This window comes from Balearica regulorum, chromosome 17 (genome assembly GCF_011004875.1).
Source record: "Balearica regulorum gibbericeps isolate bBalReg1 chromosome 17, bBalReg1.pri, whole genome shotgun sequence".
Taxonomy (NCBI): domain Eukaryota; kingdom Metazoa; phylum Chordata; class Aves; order Gruiformes; family Gruidae; genus Balearica; species Balearica regulorum.
Genome location: NC_046200.1, coordinates 8,040,215 through 8,060,155, shown reverse-complemented (window position 1 = coordinate 8,060,155; position 19,941 = coordinate 8,040,215). Strand labels below are relative to the sequence as shown.

Genomic DNA, 19,941 nt, shown 5'->3' with positions numbered 1-19,941 from the left:
TTATCTATGAAGTACGAGTCAGTATCTAGGGTTCTTAATTGTTTAATGACATTGCAAAAAGCACACTGTGAGTCAATATAAGTTTTACCTGAGTAAAGATGATTGAAATCCTTACAAAAAGGTGCTCAAAGGGTGATGGTGTTTAATATCATTAAGTACACAGCCAGAGGTACTGAGATCTCTGTCTATTTGTATCAGAAGAACAAACTATAGCCTGAATAGGGGTTTAGAAAAAAGTATTGAAGACAATTTCTAAGTGCATTAAAACATCAGTCCTCACAAAGTGTCTGAGTAGCAGATGTTTAGACACTTAAGTCAGCTACAAAACAAGCAGCACTGTATCTCAGACTTGAAATGGTCTGTGTTCTGCTTCGGCATTTATAAGTTTTGTTATTATCGTAATAGGAAGTTTAAGAGCACACAAGGCAGGAAAGAATTTTGGGTTTTGCTTATTTTACAAGTGGAGGATCACTTGTGTAGGAGTACTCAAATGACTGCAAGAGCTGGGAACTTGCGTTGGGAGTGCTGACTCCCTCTGACTGCTCTAACGCCCCAGCGAGTCAGATCATTTTGTATCTGGACTTCAGTACAAGGTTTAGTCAGAGATGACAGCAGCAGAACTACTTCATGAGTCATCTACTTAATCCTGTTCCAGACAGAGAGCTCTTCCTTTTATTTTATTAGTCTGTTAGCTCCATTGTCTTGCTGTTAGATGTGCTGGTTGTTGGGTTTTGTCCAATCTAAATTAGGTTATTTTTTCTGTGCTTTCCATTCTTTTGGCAGGGCCATTTTCAGCCATTGCAAGGATTTCCTACCTCTGCAGGTTAGCCCTGGCTTGTGCCGTACTCAAGCAGATTACTTCCAGTCCTAAAGGGAAAACTGTCTAGGAGCTTTCCCATGAAGAAGCTGACCTAATCCATCTGGGCTGGTAAAAGACTTCTGTGAGCTTTGAAACATGCTGGACTGTGCCTTACAAGTAATACATGTTACTTTTATAGTGAGGCAATGATAATTAAAGTGAGGACGATATCTAGAGGCCTGTAGGTCTGAGACTTAAGAGAAGCTCTCCTAGTAGCTGCTAGAAATTTCTATAATGAAATCCCAAACCCTGTGAGATCTTCCAGGCTTTGCTGCCAACCTGAAACCTGAGTTAGGGTTATGGAGGTCTATGAAACTTTCAAGAGAACCATGGCCAGTTTTTGGTTTCAGCTGGGTTTTGCAGTGGTGCCATAGGTTCATTTAAATGCTGAATATGTGGAAATGAGCTCCTCGCCTTCCATGTGAATGTTAATTTAGTACACTTTGTTTAGCTGCGATGGCAACACAGTTTTTGGAAATGTTCTGTGTGCATTAGTCATCAATATCTGAGCGATGTTTCTATTGTGCTCATCTGCCAATGGTCCTAAAAAGCATCAGCAATTCATCTGTTCCAGCTGGGACAAGAAAGACTGACAAACTGCAGCGCTGCATTGAAAAGCGACTAAAAATGGAATCATAGGACATGTTTATTGTATTTTCGTGACTGCAGCAGTTAGGGACTGATTTTCTAGCATACTGCAGCATTTGGGATTACCGCTGTGGGCTGTCCTGCTTCATCCCACAGGATGACTCAGTCGGAAGTCTTCTCTTCTGAGACCCATGTGGAGGATCAGCCTCTGATAGTTGTACTGATGAGGGGGAGCGAGAGCTACATTCACATCCAGCTACCTGGTGCGGTGTGGTGCTTTACTTGACAGCCTGCTGCGTGGATGGCAATCCTCGGTGAAGTTATGGAGTTAGCATGTGTAGCACTGGATGCTTACAGGTTCAGACTAAAAGGATCACATCAGGAGGAAGGGTGAACTCACGATTAAGGCCCTGAATTAGAACCTCATGAATCTGGGTTTGACTTCTGCTGTGAGATCCTTGCCTGACCTTGTGCTCAAGGTCATACCAGAGGTTCAGTTTCCATCTGCAGGGTGGAAATATTATTTCTCCATCTGCCTGCCCTTTGTTTCTCTACATGAGAGAATGAGTGAGGAGGGGTCTCACAAAGCTAACTTCAGCTGAATGAGACTAGTTTTTGTAGTGTCTGTGTCTAGGAGGCTCTTCCAGAGGCTGAATCAGAGCTGTTAAATGGCAATTCCTGCTCTGAGTTGCCTTAGTTAAAGTTAGTCTTTGCGAATCCCCCTTTTTCTGTCACACTTACTGTGGTGGGTTGACCCTGGCTGGAGGCCAGGTGCCCACCAAAGCTGGTCTCCCCACAGGGCCACAGGTCCTGCCAGGAGCTTGCTCCAGTGTGGGCTTCCCACGGGGTCACAGCCTCCTTCAGGTGCCTCCACCTGCTCTGGTGTGGGGTCCTCCATGGGCTGCAGGTGAAATCTCTACACCCCCTCATCCTTCCTCCATGGGCTGCAGGTGGAATCTCTACACCCCCTCATCCTCCCTCCATGGGCTGCAGGGGGACAGCCTGCCTCACCATGGTCTTCACCACGGGCTGCAAGGGGATCTCTGCTCCAGCACCTGGAGCACCTCCTCCCCTTCCTTCATTGACCTTGGTGTCTGCAGAGTTTCTTACATCTTCTCACTCCCCTCTCTGGCTGCGAAAGCTGCCACTAGGGTTTTTTTTCCCTTCTTAACTCTTATCCCAGAGGTGCTACCACTATCACTGATGGGCTTGGCCTTGGCCGGCGGCAGGACTGTCTTGGAGCCGGCTGGCATTGGCTCTGTCAGACACAGGGGAAGCTTCTAGCAGCTTCTCACAGAAGCCACCCTCGTAGCTCCCCTGCTACCAAAACCTTGCCGTGCAAACCCAAAACACTTACACAGAATGCCCTCTTCACGAGGGTTTTGAATGCTATTGCATTTTTGCCATCTGTTTTCAAGACAGTCACCTTGGCGAGGGGCAACCCTCTTCCCCACGGCAGCCTGAGCCCTGCCTGGTGCTCCTGCACGGGTGCCTGTGCTGCTGATACTCCTGAGCACCTGCTCGCACATGAGTTGATTTATCTGTAATTTGTCAAGAGGGGAACAAGGAATAAGAAAACTCTGCAGAGCAATGATGCCCTGCATCTCCTCCTGGGTAGGATTGCCCTAGCTGGCTGCTCCATCAGATGCTTATGAGGAGGGGGGCTGAGACTGGGAGGCTTTTAAGGTCAGCACCATCTATTCAGAGCAAGAATAGAAGGTCTGACCTTTTTCAAATGGTAAGCTTTGTCAGTGCTCCCATTGGGATTTTTCCCCAGGTGACTGCTTAAATGTCACTTGTGGTAAACCGAGGGATTGGAAATGCTACAAACTTCCCTTTCTCCTTCATAAGGCAGCACTGAGAGCTTCTAATGAGGTTATATGTTTTCCTAAAGTTGAAAACATATGAGAGAAATGAGTAGAAATGTATTTTTCATATCACGTCTGTTTTGTAAAAGCCGTAGTTCTTGAAGATGTCTGTTTCTTTAGCAATGTTAAAAAAAAAAAAAATCTGTATAGCTACAATTAACACTGCAGCAATAACTCAGTGGCATACATTCCTTGTGTTTATTGATTAACGAACAAGCCCCCCTGGGGTTTACATTGCTTCCAACACATTTGGTTCCAGCTGAATACCTGCAGTGTGCATTGATCTAAGCGTGTGATTTCTCCTAAATATCAGCCATCCTGTCCTATTGCATCACAGCTGTATATGTGCTATTGTAGCTCTGCTGAACCAAGTGGCTGAAAATGAAAAATCACCATGTGAAAAATGAAAGGGCACCTGTTCCAGTCTCTGTTGACATCCATGAGCCCTCTCTGTCACATTGAGGTTACACCTGCATAATTCACTTGGCTTCAATAGAGTGACTTCTGATTTATATTTGCATGTGTGAGAAGAAACTCAAGTCCCTCAGGGGCTATGGCAGCTCAGTGCTTCAAAGAATCAGGTCCGTGCTGCAGAGAAGGACCAGATACCAAAGTTCAAAGTGAATGGATGCTTATTTCTTTACAGCTTTTGTTTTCTTTGTGAGCATGAACTACAGATCAGTGCACAGGCATTTCCAGTATAGGTGTGGCTGCAGTAATTGCTGCTTCTTCTTTTGAGGGAACCTGCACTTACAAAACAGAGCAGGATACAAAAGCAGATGAACATGTTGTCTAAAAGGACCCAATGTGACCAGCCGAAGTTCAAAGGTTGGGAACAGTGGGATGAGTCGCTTGGCAAGACAAGGGCTTCAGCATACGCGGTGCTTGGTGGGTTACTGGAAGGCGTAGGTACCTGCGCAAAGCACCCTGCGTGGCTCAGCACACCGGCTGAGCGAGTGCCTTATGCTGACGGGACAGTGCAGATGGTGAGGACAGAGGCAAAGGGAGGATGGATACAGAGAGAAGGAAGGCTACAGGGGGAGAGGTGCTAGTGCTGTAGGAGCTGGATTTGTTTCAGCTCATCAGCCTCTAATCTGTTTTAAAGTTGGTGCTAACCGAGCATAAAGATTCCCCACAAACAGTGCTACCTTTGCTTTCATCTGCCACGGCCTCACCCACAAGGAAGGTCGGAGGGGTCACGTTGGGAGGACTCTGGCCGCGCTGCTCCAACATGAAGTGGACTGGTCCTACTAACCGCAGAGCTGCTCCGTCAGGGCTCTGGTGCCTGAGCTCCCCTTGCTGTGGCCCAACAGGGATGAGCGATTGACCTCTCAAGTTCTCTCCCAGCTCTACTTTTCTATAACTTAAGAAAAAGCGTCCCTCTCCCTTTGCTCTTAGGGACACGGTCTCACCATGACTGTTTTCTGTGAAGACCTGAGGAAATGTCTTGCTTTTTCTAAAAGGCAGCTTTTCTTGTGCTAATTTTTGATGAACACCACAGCAGCAGTAGTGAAGGCAGCTGCGGCAGGACTGTGGATAAGGGTCTGAGGATGTTACTCTTGTTAAAAGGCAGGGCTGAGACTTTGGTGGCAGGAGCCTTGGATGCAGAAAGCGAGGAGGGTTTCACCCTGAGCTTGCTCAGCCCTGCTCACCCAGAGCAATCACAGCTGTTGCTTTGGATTGTGGAATAAGCAGCAGTCTCCAAGGTTCATTAGGCCCTCGCCTATTAAGGGCTTTAAAAACTAGGGTCAGGACCTTGAAACAGATCTGGAAGCTGGGAGGGAGCGGAGTATGTGTGCTATCTGTGCAGCGAGGGGAGCGGTTTTGGTTCAGCTCCAAGTGGATCAGTGCCTGTGGTACAAAACCACCTGGAATTAATCGAAAACACTGGTGGCCATTTTCAAGAGAGGCAGAAGCAGGCAGAGAGACTGGGAACACTCTGCCCTTATCCCCTGGTTACGCTGGTGGAGGCACGCGTGGGAGGTTTGTGCTGACGCTTCCCACGCTATATGTGCTTTGTGAACTTTCATTTCCAGGGCTGTCAAGACAAAATCTTTCCTTGCAATTACAGACGTGTTTTATTTTCTTGTAATAGTTGCATGCATTTATTTTTGCTCTAACCATACTGTCCCTACAAGAAGGCACTGCTTAGAATGAAGACAGCTTCCTACATTCAAATGCTGTTTTTCTGCTCTTACGTATCTCTCTCTTTCCATAGGCCACGTGCATGGCAGAGTAATCGTGTGGGATACAGAACTCTACTCTTCAAACCTGTGGAGATGAAACCCATCAGAAAAGTGTCTTAGGTTTGGCCAGGATTTCAAGGTAAATTCCAAATATCATTAGAAAGATGTATTTTTTTTAAATCTGATGAGCAGTGTCCTTTGTTTCCTTTCTATTGTTTGGCTTATGAATATAAAAGAATATCTAGTGGTAAGAATACTTGTTCACACTGATGATTTTTGGTGGTCCTTTAAGGAAGGCTCCATGCTCTTTTGCTGAGGCCATTGATATTTTAGCATACGGAACAAAGTTAAGAAGCTCTGGGTATTTATAAATGTAATGAAGGAAAATTATCCAGATGTCCTGTACTTCACTTGAGAAGTACAACTAAGTACAAATAATAAAATCAATACATTCCAGCATTGATTTTTGTTGGCCCCATAATCACAGCGGAGATGAGGAACTTCCTGCTCCGGGAGAGTCACAACTGGAAACCAGGTGGGACTATAGCTGCAAGTCTGAGGAGTGCGAGGTGGAGAAGGGACGCTTTAGTGATTGCGTAAGAGGAATTGATTGCAACTTGCATTAGAAGAGTAAATGTAAGAATGAAGACTGACCTGTGCTGAGATGCAGCTCCTGTTGTGTTGTGTGCCTTGGTGAGAGGGAGGGATGTGGTAAAATGGGCTTTGTTGTGCAAGTGGCAGAAAGAGGAAGCCTCTTGGTTCCAGCTCTGTCAGTGGCCTGTTGATGGGCATGGGCAGCCTGTTCTGCCCCAGGCTTTTAGTTCTTTGGCCTGCTCCGTCCTCTCAGAATTCCCAGTGGCTTTTGTCAGGAGATGTTGCTCCTGCAGGAGAACTTTGATTCACCTTTTCTCTGTGGAGCGGGGTCTTCCTTCTCTGCACTCCACCTTCGGCAGTTCTTGCAGAACGCCCCTGATATCACTGAACTTTCTGACCAAGACAGAGATATCTCTCGCCCCCAGTGCAGCAAGTTTTCCCTGGAGCAGTGCTGATGTTCCTGTCTCAATTAGTGCAGGTTTTTCCGTGTGCAGTATGATGATGTTTCAGTGAAAACTGGGACTGCAGCTCATGCATATACAGATGTATCTGCTGGACCAGTAATTCTTCTGTCTCCTTTTCAGCTTGTAAGACATAGCTCTAAATTGAATCACAGAAAAATGAGGTTCCAGGTCAAAGAAGTAGGGTAATGATTTAGAATGTTTTTTTCTCTTGTTTTGTGTTGTTCCACCCAGGTGTGGTGGTTTTCTCCTCACTGCAGAGGAGGTAGGGGCTATGTTCTTCAAGGGGAAATTCCAGTTTGGGGTAATGCAAATGAAAACACCATGTGTGTCCTTTTTCATTCAAATTACGTACAAAAAATTGGTGATACATGAGCAAAGGCAGAACAGAGCCTAGAGTCTTTAATCTTTAAAATCTATTTTACATGATTAAAAGGATCCTGCCTGGAGAAAAGCAAGACTGGCTATTTATATCTCCATTCTTCTCCCCCCCCGCTCCCCCTTTTTTTCCCAGAAAATACTGCACAGTCTTTCACATCTGAAAGACCACGGCTGGCTGCCATTAATTTTAATGCTAAATCCTCATCAGCATTTCAAAACATTATGAAAATGTCTAAGAAACTGTCTTCTAGTAGCTTGAAAATATCGCAGGCAGCAACCTAAATAATACTGTAAGTGCCCTGGTAAGTACAAGAGCACATGCTGGAGAGGAAAAGAGAAAAATAAAAGGCTTTAGACCACCAAGCAGACGTCAGTTCTACAAAGCAGGCATAAATGGATTGCAGGATTTCATGGATGCTGAGAGTTTGAATTACTGACTGAGCTACACCTCACTTATAGAAAATGTGGTTTTCTTTTTGAGAGAACGCATCAAATATTGAATGCTACCATTTGCTGTGCAGTCTGCTCCGTGGGCAAGTGCATAAATAACCTGACTTGTAGTGTTCTGTTTAGGCAATTAAATGAATGGAATATGGCCAGGACCCCAATATTAGCACTCTATTACACTGCATCGGCAAAGATGATGGATGCCAATTAAATTGAAATCAATGGTCATAGGTTAAACAAATGATGACTCTGATCAAAGCATTCCTTCTTCAGCAAAGCACTAAACTTGTCCTAAACTTAAGTACATGTTTATAACAGTTCTGCTTAAAATTGAGCACGTGCTTATGTAATTTCCTGTTTAGGGGCACTCCGGACCATGCATTTTCAGATTTTTTTTTTAATGTGGAATATCCATGCTTACCTGGTTCTCTATAGATGGGTTTCATTGAGACAGCTATGCATGTGCCAAATTTCACTGGGGTTTCAGGACATGCTATTGCTGTCTCACGCTCGTTTGTATTTATAGTGCTCCAGCAGGCTTGGGGAACTATATAAGGATTTCAAAACCTCGTGCTATTTCTGCTTTCATTGATGATGCTTTCACTGAATTTTCACCCTGCAACGGGTTGGCAGCAGAGGGCTGATGAGTGGTCCTTCTCCCATGGTAGTGAGATGCTGCCAGTTGAAGATGATTATCCATATCATTATTTTTGCAATAGCGATTATTTTTTTTTTCCCCGCTTTGGTGAGTATTTTGAAATCTTGCCAAGTCTTTCTGCTTTTGTAAGAATTAAAGTGAACTTTTTACCCTTCTTTTTTGAGATCTGCAAACCTATAGCCACATTTTAATAATAATTAAAAAGAAAAAAAGACATGTAATTTTTCAAGGGGGAAAATAGGCCTTATTGTTTTCCCCAGTTCACATAAGAACTGGGACAAGAACTCTGTCCAAGCAAATAAAATCAAAATCTCAGATTTGCTGGGAAATCCTAGGGTTTGGGGGAAAATGTAGAGTCAAAAATCAAGGCAGAAATGGGAAACAGTCATCAGCCCCTGTGCTGCTTTTTCTCTCTTTGATTAAACATCAGGTTTAAGTACCATCAACATGTGAATTCTGAAGAATACAAGAGAATGCACTTCAGGTTAGAAAGCTTGTCTTTTATTCAGGTATTAAAAAAAAAAAAAAAAAGCAGCCACTAGACTATTCTTGAAATAAATCAGAGAGGGTTAGACAGAGGCTGAAGGTGCACACTACAGTTTTCATTGCCAGCTCCTTGTAGCCAAGGTACGTTTTCAAGACTAACCTTGGAAAAGCACTTCTCTCTCTTCTTTCTGCATAGCTCTCCACGGTGGCATCATTAATGTTGATGGCTATAATTGACCACAAAGAGCAGACCTTTAGTCCCTACCTGATCTTTCAGACTGTGTATACACTGCTAGCCTGACCACACTGCAGACTAATGAGCATTGCACTTGACAAATATTGTCATGCCTAAACAGGAGATAGTGCTTCTGCAAAGACAGACGGCAAGCCTAGGGGCATGTCATACTCAAATAGGAAAGTTAAGAATTAATATTAATTCTCTTCCACTCGCTAGGGGCCTGAGCCAGATCCCTAATGTCAGTTAAGTCTTTGCACTGAGAGATTTGCATCTCTCCTGTGAAGTAGCCCTTTAAAATACAACACAACCAAATAGTATAATAATAAATTTGACAGTAATAACAGATGGTGCAAACTGCTTTTTAACTGTTCCAGTAGCTGGACGAGGTACCGATTTGAGATGAAAAAGCCCAGGTCCTAATTCTTTCTAGATTTAAATATTGGAGTCTCGATATGTATTGGATAGGTCTCCAAATTTTGTGTGCTAGGGCAAAACATGGTGAGCAATTTAGAAGAAATGAGGACCTGTGATTTTATTAGCATTCAGCCTGTCACGTAAAACTCTGCGTGGCTGCTGTGTACGGTCTGCATGCAGAGCTTTGGGGAAACTCCTCTCTGCCCCACACCAGCCCTGCTCGTAAACCCCAGGTAATGGTAACACCCTGTGGTGCTGAGTTGCCTTCTTCCTGCTATGTATGCGTCGGTTTTTTGGTTATAAACAGCATCAAATGTTTTAATGGCTTCTTGAGGGTCTCTTTCTGGATGCTATAATTTATTTTTGTTTTATATAATTTAAAATAGAAATGTAATTACTTGTGAAATGAATGGGATTACAAATTAAGCTTGTGTCTAAACATCTCTCTGGTCTGTTTATCTGGTGTCCAGGCCTCACTGTGGAATTTTTTTTTGTCATAACTTGCTGTGATTTACTCGACTGCTGTCTCCTTTTTATTTTTTCTGACAGAATCCTTGATATTGGGGAGACCCAGATATACCTCAAGTTTTGGGCGAAGTTAAGTAACTTTGCAGTGCAGCAGAAGAAGGTGATGCCAAATAGAGGGGGCAGCCAGGTTTCCAGTCTGCTGCCGAGAGCCGGATCTGCCGTGCCGGTGCTTGCTTTTTGCTTTGCAAACTTGCTTGTGCTCAGGAAGCTTCTGACTAACCTTGAACAGCTGAGTCAGCTGGACTTTCCGGGGTGCTCTCCTGGCCCGCTGTCCTCTCCCTGGCCACGGGCTGGTGTGCGTGTGCGTCCGAGACCAGCCTTGCCTGAGCGCGGTATTTTAAGTATCTGGGTCTGTGCGCTATCCAGATCTTGATTCTGTTTTTTATCGTCTCTGCTCTGGGGCTGAAGTGCACCACCACAAAGCCACGCTCTTGACGAACTCCTACACGCGTGCTGGCTGCGGGCAGAGGCCAGATGCTCGCTCGGGACTTTCGGCACCCGCTGCCTGAAGCGCTGCCTTTGCGGGCTGCCTTCGGGCAGGGACCGGAGCAGCATTTCCAGCTGGGGAGGGCAGGTCTGTGCTGACGTGTTTGCTGGAGACTTGTGCTTTTGCAATGTGATCTTGTAAGACAAAGCATTGGTGATCGTTCCTGTCACCAGATATTCATCTAGGTCAGAAGAACGCAGCCAGCCCCGCTGAAACGGGAGGGAGCGTGCCACCAGACTGCCACAAAGTCCTTTGGAAAATTGTCCTGTTGACTGGAGATGATTTACTGGAGTACATATCCAGGCCCAAGTCAAAGTGAGCCAACTGATGCAAGTGGATCTCAGTTTAGGTCAGGCCTAAATGCAGCCCAGAGTATTTGCCTGCCTTGACTGCAAGCAATGCTTCAGCTGCTGGTGCAGAATTGCTTGGCAGCGGCGTGTGAAGGCGCAGTCCTGAGCGGCAGTGAGCGCCCAGGCTCACCAGCGCTGCGTGGGATGTGTAGTGGTTCTGTGACATCCCTGGCTCAAGTGTGTCCCACGTGCTCAGTAAATCCCTCTGGGACTGATGTGATCCTTTGCATCAGGATCTGCTAATTTTGTGCTCGGAATCTTTTGGGTTAAATGGGAATAGAAAAAAAGGTAGTTTATCATCTAAAAGAGCAAGGACTCTTTCTTTGCAGTGCTAGAAAGCAGTTGCAGGGAAGCTTTCCACCAGCCTCGCTTACTTCCCTGCGGGAGAGACATGCTCAATGCACCCATCACAGCCCCCAGGTCCTCGGGAGATGCGGCCGGGCCCTCGCACCACACTGAGGTGCAGAGTGTGTAGGAATTGAGCTGTGCATCCTCTTAGGACTGGCTTGATCCATGATGTTTGCTGTCAGCAAGATCCCAGTGGGAACCGCTGCAGACACGTCAATGTTCTGCTTCCTCTGCAGAGAGGCTCTGAGCTGCCAGGGCAGGTTTTTATCTCAATATCACCTACCTGCTTTCACCTGTGTACTATTAAACTGTTAACATATTGGGGGAAAAACTTATCCAGGAGAGTGTATTAGGAATACCTAAATGAGGTAGCTGTGTTATCCTCAGCAAAATATTATTGTTATTAAATGTTCCCACCAGATACTTGGACAGCTTGCATTACAACTGCAAAGCTAACATTTCATTATAGGAAGATATATATTCATAATGGATTGCAATTTACCAAAATACACAGAGGGCCCCAGATTTGTCAGTGTGCATTTGCTCTGCAAGAAATACATCTCACTAAAAACCAGATGTCAAAATTAACAGTAGAGCTTTTGCAATGCAGGGAAGAAAGCTGACATTTCAGAGCTGGCAGTCCAGCTGTGTTAACGACGTCAGGGAGCCTTTGTGCTGCTAAGTACAATGTTTAGCAGTAGAACTGCATTAGGAGTTTATTTAAATTATAAGTGGTGGGAAATCACTATACTGTGGTGGTGGTAACAATTCAAATCAGGTGAGATCCTGGATCCCCTCCTCCCCCCCAGTATTTTCTCTCTTTCCGTTCACTTGCCATGTTCCTGTATAGCAAAATTTCAAGCTGTTGTAAGAGTTACTTCAGTTCTGAGGAAAGTGCTGGGTATCGCTGTCAGGGTCACGTTTTGGAGAGAGATGAGGGAGACAGGCATTTGAAAGCTCTTGTAAATGTCTGAGTAACTGTTCTGCTGTTCTGAAATGTAAATTATTGATTCATACCCTCCTGTTTTCTAATGTGCTTTATCTTCCTGGTAATTTAACCTAGTTTTCAGGGCATTTTTATCTGTAGGTTTCTAGAACCTGTATTACCCATGCATTTTATCTCTTTCTCCTATTCTTAGATGTTAGGTAGTGAGTCAGGGTGCTGATTAGCTTGACTAATTTGTTGGCATAGCTTTCTGTCAGCAGAAAAAAAGGGTGCACATTTTTAAAAGTGAAGCTAATTAACCATTGGAACAATATAAGCACTGGTGGATTCTCCAGTACTAGCAATAGTAATGTCAGGAGGTAGATTTTCCTAAGAGATGTCTCTGGTTTCCCACTGGCATTAATTTCTGGAAGCCTTATGGCCTGTACTACATGGAAGATGGATGATCTTGATGGTCCATCGCATCTTAGGAGTTCCCAAACCTGGTGCTTGGACACTGTGTTTAGCTCTGTTCCTGCTTGTGGGAAAGGATGGAAGGGAGGGTTTGGTCACACAGGCAAGGTCCATGCCTTGCGTGGAGGAGTGTGTGCCAGGGCGCTGGAGATCTGTATCTCGGGTCACGTCAGACTAAGGGCAGGGAATTACTTGCAAAGTGGTGGGTAATCTTGGCTCCTGGGGTCTCTAATCACCGATTGAAATGTGAATTGCAATCTCAGGAGCTTCCGAATATACTTGCTAGAGTAAACGCTGCATCAAAGGGTGCTGATATGGAGTTAACCTGCAGCTCCTGCAGGGAGGTGGCAGAGGGAGGATGCTGTGGGGGTGCTGCTGCACACAGGGGTGCAGACCCCTGGAAGAGCATCCCCTCCCTGCTGGGCTGAGAGGCAGGACGGGGCCAGGCACCTGGGGGAAAAAAAGATGATGCAAATACGGGAGAGATGCTCTCAGGGAACATGGGGGAGTCAATATCCCACTGATAATAACACTCAGTGTATTTACCTGGGGGCACTGTCCTGGTCCTGGCCACTCGTATTTGAGCACCCCCAGAGAAGCAGCCTCCCTGCACCACTTTGTCAGGGGGGGAAGCAACGTCCCCTTTTACAGGCAGAAGGAAGTGCTGACAAACCTGCGGACAAGGGAGATATTCAATTTCAAGGCAAGGTCATATTTCCTCTTTAAAATCCAGATAGATCGAGATTGCTGTTGACCCCAAGCAGCATTTTGTGACCTTATCTACCACACAGATATTTTCCTGAGGTTTTCTATTAGAGAGGCGGGCTGGTGGCTCCAATGGTGAGCGCGGGGGCGATGCCGAGGTTTGAACCCACCCACCGACCCAGAGCAGAGGTGGCTGGTGGGGCAGGTACGAGGTGCTCTGCGTGGCTGGCTGGCTGGGACACACAAGAGGGGGAACATCTAGAGGAAAACAGCTCCCCAAAGCCAGCATGGAGATGCACAACACTTCAGTAAATCGCCTGAGCGTGATCTCGAGCATCTACTGCAATGTTTTGCTGAACCGGGGCCCAGCAGAGGAAGAAGTCCTTAGGCAAATCGCAGTGTATAACTACCTCTGCTGCAAGTGTAACTAAGGCCACGGCGCTGTCACGCAACACAGTCAGCAAGAAATAGGTTCCTGAATTAGAGAGAATCTCTGCTGTATTTCAGATGTGACTGAGCTACATGTACAAAATGTCCTTTGAAATAGCAGCTGTGTCTGCGTTATCTTCCTTTGAGAGATAAGCAATTATGAGAATGTTATAATGATTTCTTTAAAAAAAAAAAAGTCTAAACAGCAATTGCTTTTTAGTGCAGGAGATATTTAAACATCAGTACCTTGAATTGATTAAAAAGAGCTGTACTGATAATGCAATTTTGTAGCTTGTGATTTGCACTGAATGGTGCAATGCATCATGATGAAAGGCTGGAGAAGAGATTTCTGATGGGACCTTCGGCTGCACTGGCTGCTCTGAGATGGTGTGTTCATCTCACAAAGAAGTCTGCGCTTGTATAAAACTTCTCATGGCTGGGGAATTAATGCTAGTGTGGTTTCAGTGGCATGTTTTTGTCCATTAATGGTGAACGCGGGAATACCTTGCTTTGCTGAAGGCTCTCCTAGGAGAGCCGTGTTTCTAAGGGATACTCTGCATTCCTCTGCAGACGGATCTCTGCTGTACTTCTACTTTGAAGGATTTTGAATATCACACTTTTATACAATTTGCATTTCTCCTGTTTGTTAGTCATAGCAATTACATATATTGTTCAGACTTTCCCAAATGCAAAATAGATTTCTTCCACTTGGGTAGCTAACCGATAGAAAACAAAATCTCCCAACTAACAGGTAATATCAGTGAATTCTTGGATCATGGAAGAATTTGTATCTTCTCCTTAAATCACCAGGCAATTTATTTATTTAAGCCCTCTTGGAATCTGCTCCTTTGCAACATGTAATTCCAGTGCCATTTTGTGAGTAAGGTTAGCTGAGACATGCTCATGGTTTAAGTGTGTACGTGTATCTAACGGGCAGTGTCAGGGTGCATGTTGCTGTAAGCAGATGGAGTAGTTACCAAGCTGAGCTGTACTATCTGTTCTTTTAATTCCTTTTTACACTGTGTTAAAAAAAAAAAAAAAAAATTGAAATAAAAACAACCCCAAAACCAAAAGGGGGAGTTCAGTCCAGCATGCCTCTGAACTGCACTCTGAGCATCATTAATTTAACTTCTGCTCAAGGTGGCACTTAGGTCTGGAATCCTTCTGTGCCCTGGCTCCTGCAATTAGTCTGCTCCCTCCGCAATGGGGTCTCAACTGTCTAAATCCTTGTCTTCAAGCAAGTACTGACAGCCCCCTCGTGTTAAGTTTTGTAAACACTAATTTGTGACATCTCCTGTGGCTTAAATCAAAGCACTCAAGTAAAAGTAATAATGCCACTGTTAAAGGGAATGTTACAGAAGAAAATGCCTGTCACCTGACACTAAATGGGTATGACACCGAGCGTGTTTCAGGAGATGTTTCTAATGAGGAGGTGCTGGGGGAAGTAACGCTGCTTTCGCAGCCCTGAAGCTATCTGCTCCGTGGCCTGCTCAGCAGAAAACAAAAAAGAAAGAATATTGCTTATTTCAAGTCTGCTTTGCATTTTGCTCAGGTGCACATAAAAGGAGGAGAGTGACCTGGCTCCTGCAAGTCTCCATTTGAATGGCAGCTGTGCGATCTGCGGATGCATCTGATAGAGACCCAAGCCCTGGTTGTGCTGGGTGCTGTACGATCGGGGGACACCCAAGCTTCTCCCTGTCCCATAAAACTTGCAGTTTAGCAATCAGGGCAGACTATTACCTGAAATTATGCTTAGAATATACAGCTCTCTCCTATTTGTCTTTTTTTTTAAAACAGCCTTTTTTCTTCCTTTCATATTCACATTGGTTGGATTGAATGCATCGTTCCCCCCTTTCCTTTGGAATGCCCTGAACTCTGTTGTTGCATTATAGGAACTTCTCATGTCTGGCAATGCTGGAAGCGATAGAAGCCTTTGAAACCAAAACTGCAGTGTCACACTCGTTAATTTTCAAAGAAATTTCCGTAAGCATTCATAGTATAACCATAATACAAACTTTAAAGCAGGTAGCTGAGCTGGTTGTACCCAGCTGCTGTGTTGAAGCATGTTGAGGGATAAACCAAACCTCTGTCAGCACCTAAGAAGCCCAAGCAAACTGGGAAAGCAGACAGGATTATCAGTAAGAGATACACCACATGGTGTAAATTCCCATCCCACGGGAGGAGTAGGGAGCAGGGGAAAATGCCTGAAGGTGTTGCCTGTGTGTGAACTCTAAGCTGGGAGTGGATGGGTATCACCACGGGACGGTGGGTGGCTGCTGGGTACCGCCAGCATGGAAACCTGTCAGGTGGGCACTGGTCTCGTGGGCTGAGGTTTTCTGTCTTTGTCCACAGGCATCTGTCTGAATCTGCATGATCTAAAGGTGTGGAGCGCAGGACTGGAGTGGGAAGGAGAGAATGGAGAACAGTCAGGGGAAGAGGTGATGCCCAGGGTGCAGTCTGGGCTGGAGCTGAAGGTAAGTGAAGGCAGGAATAGAAGCAACGTCTCTGCATCTGCAGTGTGGGAGCAGGAGGCTGTTTCACTTTGTGTGAACCATGAGCGCGCTCGGGCCTCCTAGAGACATCAATGGGCGGTAAATGACTGCACAGAGGTAGGTGGCAAGTGAACACAGCTGGACCCTGGGGAGGCCGTTTCTTCTTTTACTTCCCCCAGGCCACCCAACATGTGCTCTAAGGACTGGGCTGCCTGTTGCCCTGCTCGCCGTGAGGCCTTGCGCCTGAGGGAAGTGGCTGCTCTGTGGGGCTGGTGGAAAGGTATCAGCGCTCACCAGCTGCAGCCCTGGCCCACGCTGCGCTTCAGCTGAGCGGACGTCAAGGAGAGCTGCCGTGGAGTGCGTGGGGACGGGCACGGCTGGCCCTGGTGGCATGCTGGTACGAATAATGGCAGGTCCCTCGGGTCAGCACAACTGCACTCGGTGCTGTTGGCAAGAGGGTTCGACCTTGCAGAACCGCTCGCCAGTCCAAAGGTTGAAGTCTGGAGCTGGGGCACAGAAGATGATGGTGCCATACGCCGGCCGGCTCTTCCTAATTCTAGTGTTCCATAATCCCTCGTTAAAAGGCTACAAACCTGGGCAGGTGCTCTAGTGTCAAGAATGTTTCTAACATCTTTTATTTCCTTTTTAATTTTTTTAACTGAAAAATGCACGTTTTTTTTGATTCCTCTATTCCTTGTATGATTAGGGGAAACCCCATCTAGTAAGTCTGAATGCTTCTACCATGGAAATACTTAGTACCAGCTCTGGCATATTTATGTTGGCTCCCTGATTAGACAATGTGCCAAGCTGTCCTTCGTGGCCTTAATTATTGCAACTTCAGGCCAGTGTTGCCTGCTTACAGCATAATCCCACGGCCTAGAGTGAACCTTGAAAATGCTTAATTAAATGACATTCCACAACAGATTAAGGAGTCAGAAGCCCAAGATAAAGAAAAAGGGAGACTGTGACCATAAGAGTAGCAGGTGCCCTTCCCTTTCAGGGTAAGGGTCCTGCCACCGACTGTTTCATTTTGAGCATACGTCAAAAAACTGACATTAATTGGTAACAGTTTGGGGTCTGCGCTTGGCTGCTTGCATTTTCAGTGCGAAGGGATTCAGAGCCATCTCGTCATGGGCTGGTGTATGAATGGACTCTGTGGGCTCTCCCTGATTTACATCAGCTGAGGATCTGCTCTGTGCTCAGTGTAATTTGCCTGTGCCTGTAATTGTGTGTGAAGTACGACCTGATCATGAAGCCTGCTCATGTGAGCAGGGCGCTGCCTGCCAGGTTGCAGAGTGTGGCTCGCAGTTCACATGGTGTGTTGGGTTTGCGTGGCAAGGTTTTGGTAGCTGGGGTGGGGGGGTACAGGGGTGGCTTCTGTGAGAAGCTGCTAGAAGCTTCCCCTTTGTCTGACAGAGCCAATGCCAGCCGGCTCCAAGACGGACCCGCCGCTGGCCAAGGCCAAGCCAATCAGCGCCTCTGTGATAACATATTTAAGAAAGAGAAAAAACAGCTATAGAGAGCTTTTCCAGCTGGAGAGAGGAGTGAGAAGATGTAAGAAACTCTGCAGACACCAAGGTCAATGAAGGAAGGGGAGGAGGTGCTCCAGGTGCTGGAGCAGAGATCCCCCTGCAGCCCGTGGTGAAGACCATGGTGAGGCAGGCTGTCCCCCTGCAGCCCATGGAGGGAGGATGAGGGGTGTAGAGATTCCACCTGCAGCCCATGGAGGACCCCACACCAGAGCAGGTGGAGGCACCTGAAGGAGGCTGTGGCCCTGTGGGAAGCCCACGCTGGAGCAAGCTCCTGGCAGGACCTGTGGCCCCGTGGAGAGAGGAGCCCACGCCAGAGCAGGTTTGCTGGCAGGACTTGTGACCCCGTGGGGGACCCCACGCTGGAGCAGTTTGCTCCTGAAGGTCTGCACCCCATGGGAGAGACCCACACTGGAGCAGTTCGTGAAGGACTGTAGCCCGTGGGAGAGACTCACGTTGGAGCAGTTCGTGAAGGACTTTCTCCTGTGAGAGGGACTCCATGCTGGAGCAGGGGAACGATGAGAGGAGTCCTCCCCCTGAGGATGAAGAAGCGGCAGAAACACCATGTGATGAACTGACCGTAACCCCCATTCCCCGTCCCCCTGTGCCACTGAGGGGGGCGGAGGTTGAAGCTGGGAGTGAAATTGAGCCCGGGAAGATGGGAGGGGTGGGGGGAGGTGGTTTAAGATTTGGTTTTGTTTGTCATTACTCTGTTTTGCTTAGTAATAAATTAGATGAATTCCCTCTCTAAGTTCAGTCTGTTTTGCTCGTGATGATAATTGGTGAATGATCTCTCCCTGCCCTTATCTCGACCCATAAGCTTTTCGTTGTACTTTTTCTCCCTGTCTAGAGAAGGAGGGGAGTGATAGAGGGGCTCTGGTGGGCACCTGGCCCTCAACCAGGGTCAACCCACCACACGTGGTGCCGCACCAGCTTCCCGGAGCCGTGCCATGCTGGAGAAGGGCTGCGGGATGGACGCCCTGGAGCAGCTTTTACAGCAGTGACCAGAGACTTTGTGCGCTTTGCTTTGGGCACCTGGATGAGGCGCTTTGGCAAAGTCAGTGGATGTTTTTGCTGCTTTGCAGTTCTGAAACCCAGGGTGAGCATCAGGGTCAGGCATCAAAAATCAGTTGGGTTTTTATTATTATTGTTAAAAAGTAAACCCCAAACCTTTTCTCTATGTAAAAACTAGCGTACAGTTATTTGGAACAGACACAATCAAATTGTGTTAGGGAGTCCCCCTGGGAGCTGAAGCCTATGCCTAACCGTAGAAGATGAGCATACAAATACAAATGCTGTGGATAATGTTACATTGCACAGATTAGGGCTGAAATCTTCAGCAAATCTGTTCAGAGCGAGAAAATGACAGCAAGTAGGGCACGTGCAGCACAGCGAGCATGTCTCATTCAAAGACCCATTGGTAAAGGCAGTTATTGCTAATACTGTGTTTTATCATATTATTCCTCAATTATTTGCTCCAACAACTCTTGTCTTGGTTGAATAAACTGGCTGCGCAGAAGCTGACCTGGAGTGATCTCTTCTTTGCAAAGAGAAGTGGATCATGGTTAGGTGGTTTGATGTTTCCAGGGGTTTGGTTTGTAGGGTTTGTGTCCTTCTCCAGCCCTATAACATAATTTCAGCAATTAAACTGGGGGGGGTGTGTGTGTGTGTAACTAATTAAATGTCCCTATTAACACAGGGACAGTCAGCAGGGGAAACAAGGTGTGGAGGGCCTGGGTGAGGGTGGTCCCTGGCTGGTGCCTGTGGTGGGTGGGAGGCGATGTGCGGGCAGTGGGTCTGCCTGGGCTTTCACTGCACAGAGGGCTGGAGGTGGCTGCAGCTGGGCAGCACGGGGTGGGGGGAAGCATCTGCTTCTTGCCTCTGGAGACCTGAGCTTTAACTATCTCTTATCGTACAAGTGCACAGAGTTTAGTGGTCCCAGCCTAATCCCCAGTGCATATTTTGCCCGCATTATAAACCGTACCACACACTTTGACACAGCGGGAAGTTTTGAGTGAGTGAGAGGCAAGGATTTTTCTATATTTGATAGCAGAAGCAAGGTGGATTATTCCTAAACTACATCAGCTAAGCTGTGCAAGGAAGTGTAGCATGTCATTTCGCTATCTCTGAAATAGAGAAGATTTTTTTGCTGAGCAAGGCTATTCAGGTGGTGAGTTTTTAGCATGAGAACTCTCTCTCACCACAGTTCAGAGGCTGCACACACTTGCTGCGTGTGCTTAATCCCTTGCCCCATGACCAGTCCCGATGGGGTGCAGAGCAGCAACCTGGAGCTTGTACCAGCATCCAACCTGCCCTAAGCCTGACATCTGCTCACATTCATCTGCACGGCTGCAACACTTCGAGAGCCCTCATCTGCCTGAATACTCCATGGCTTTGCCCGGCACAATGCATTTACCAACATTAACGTTTGTCAGCTTCTATTGCAGCCTTCCTTTCTGCAGATGAAAAGTAAAAGAGTTTAAAAGCAGCAAGT

The 19,941-nt window shown here is 46.5% G+C and overlaps 1 long non-coding RNA gene across 1 annotated transcript; it reads left to right on the top strand.

Annotated features, from left to right (window-relative positions):
- Window positions 1-840: 840 nt before the first annotated feature.
- On the top strand, window positions 841-15,889 carry LOC142604279 (uncharacterized). Its single transcript, XR_012838156.1, has 3 exons — window positions 841-928; window positions 5,534-5,640; window positions 15,779-15,889. It is a non-coding gene; the product is annotated as an uncharacterized LOC142604279 (long non-coding RNA).
- Window positions 15,890-19,941: the final 4,052 nt, after the last annotated feature.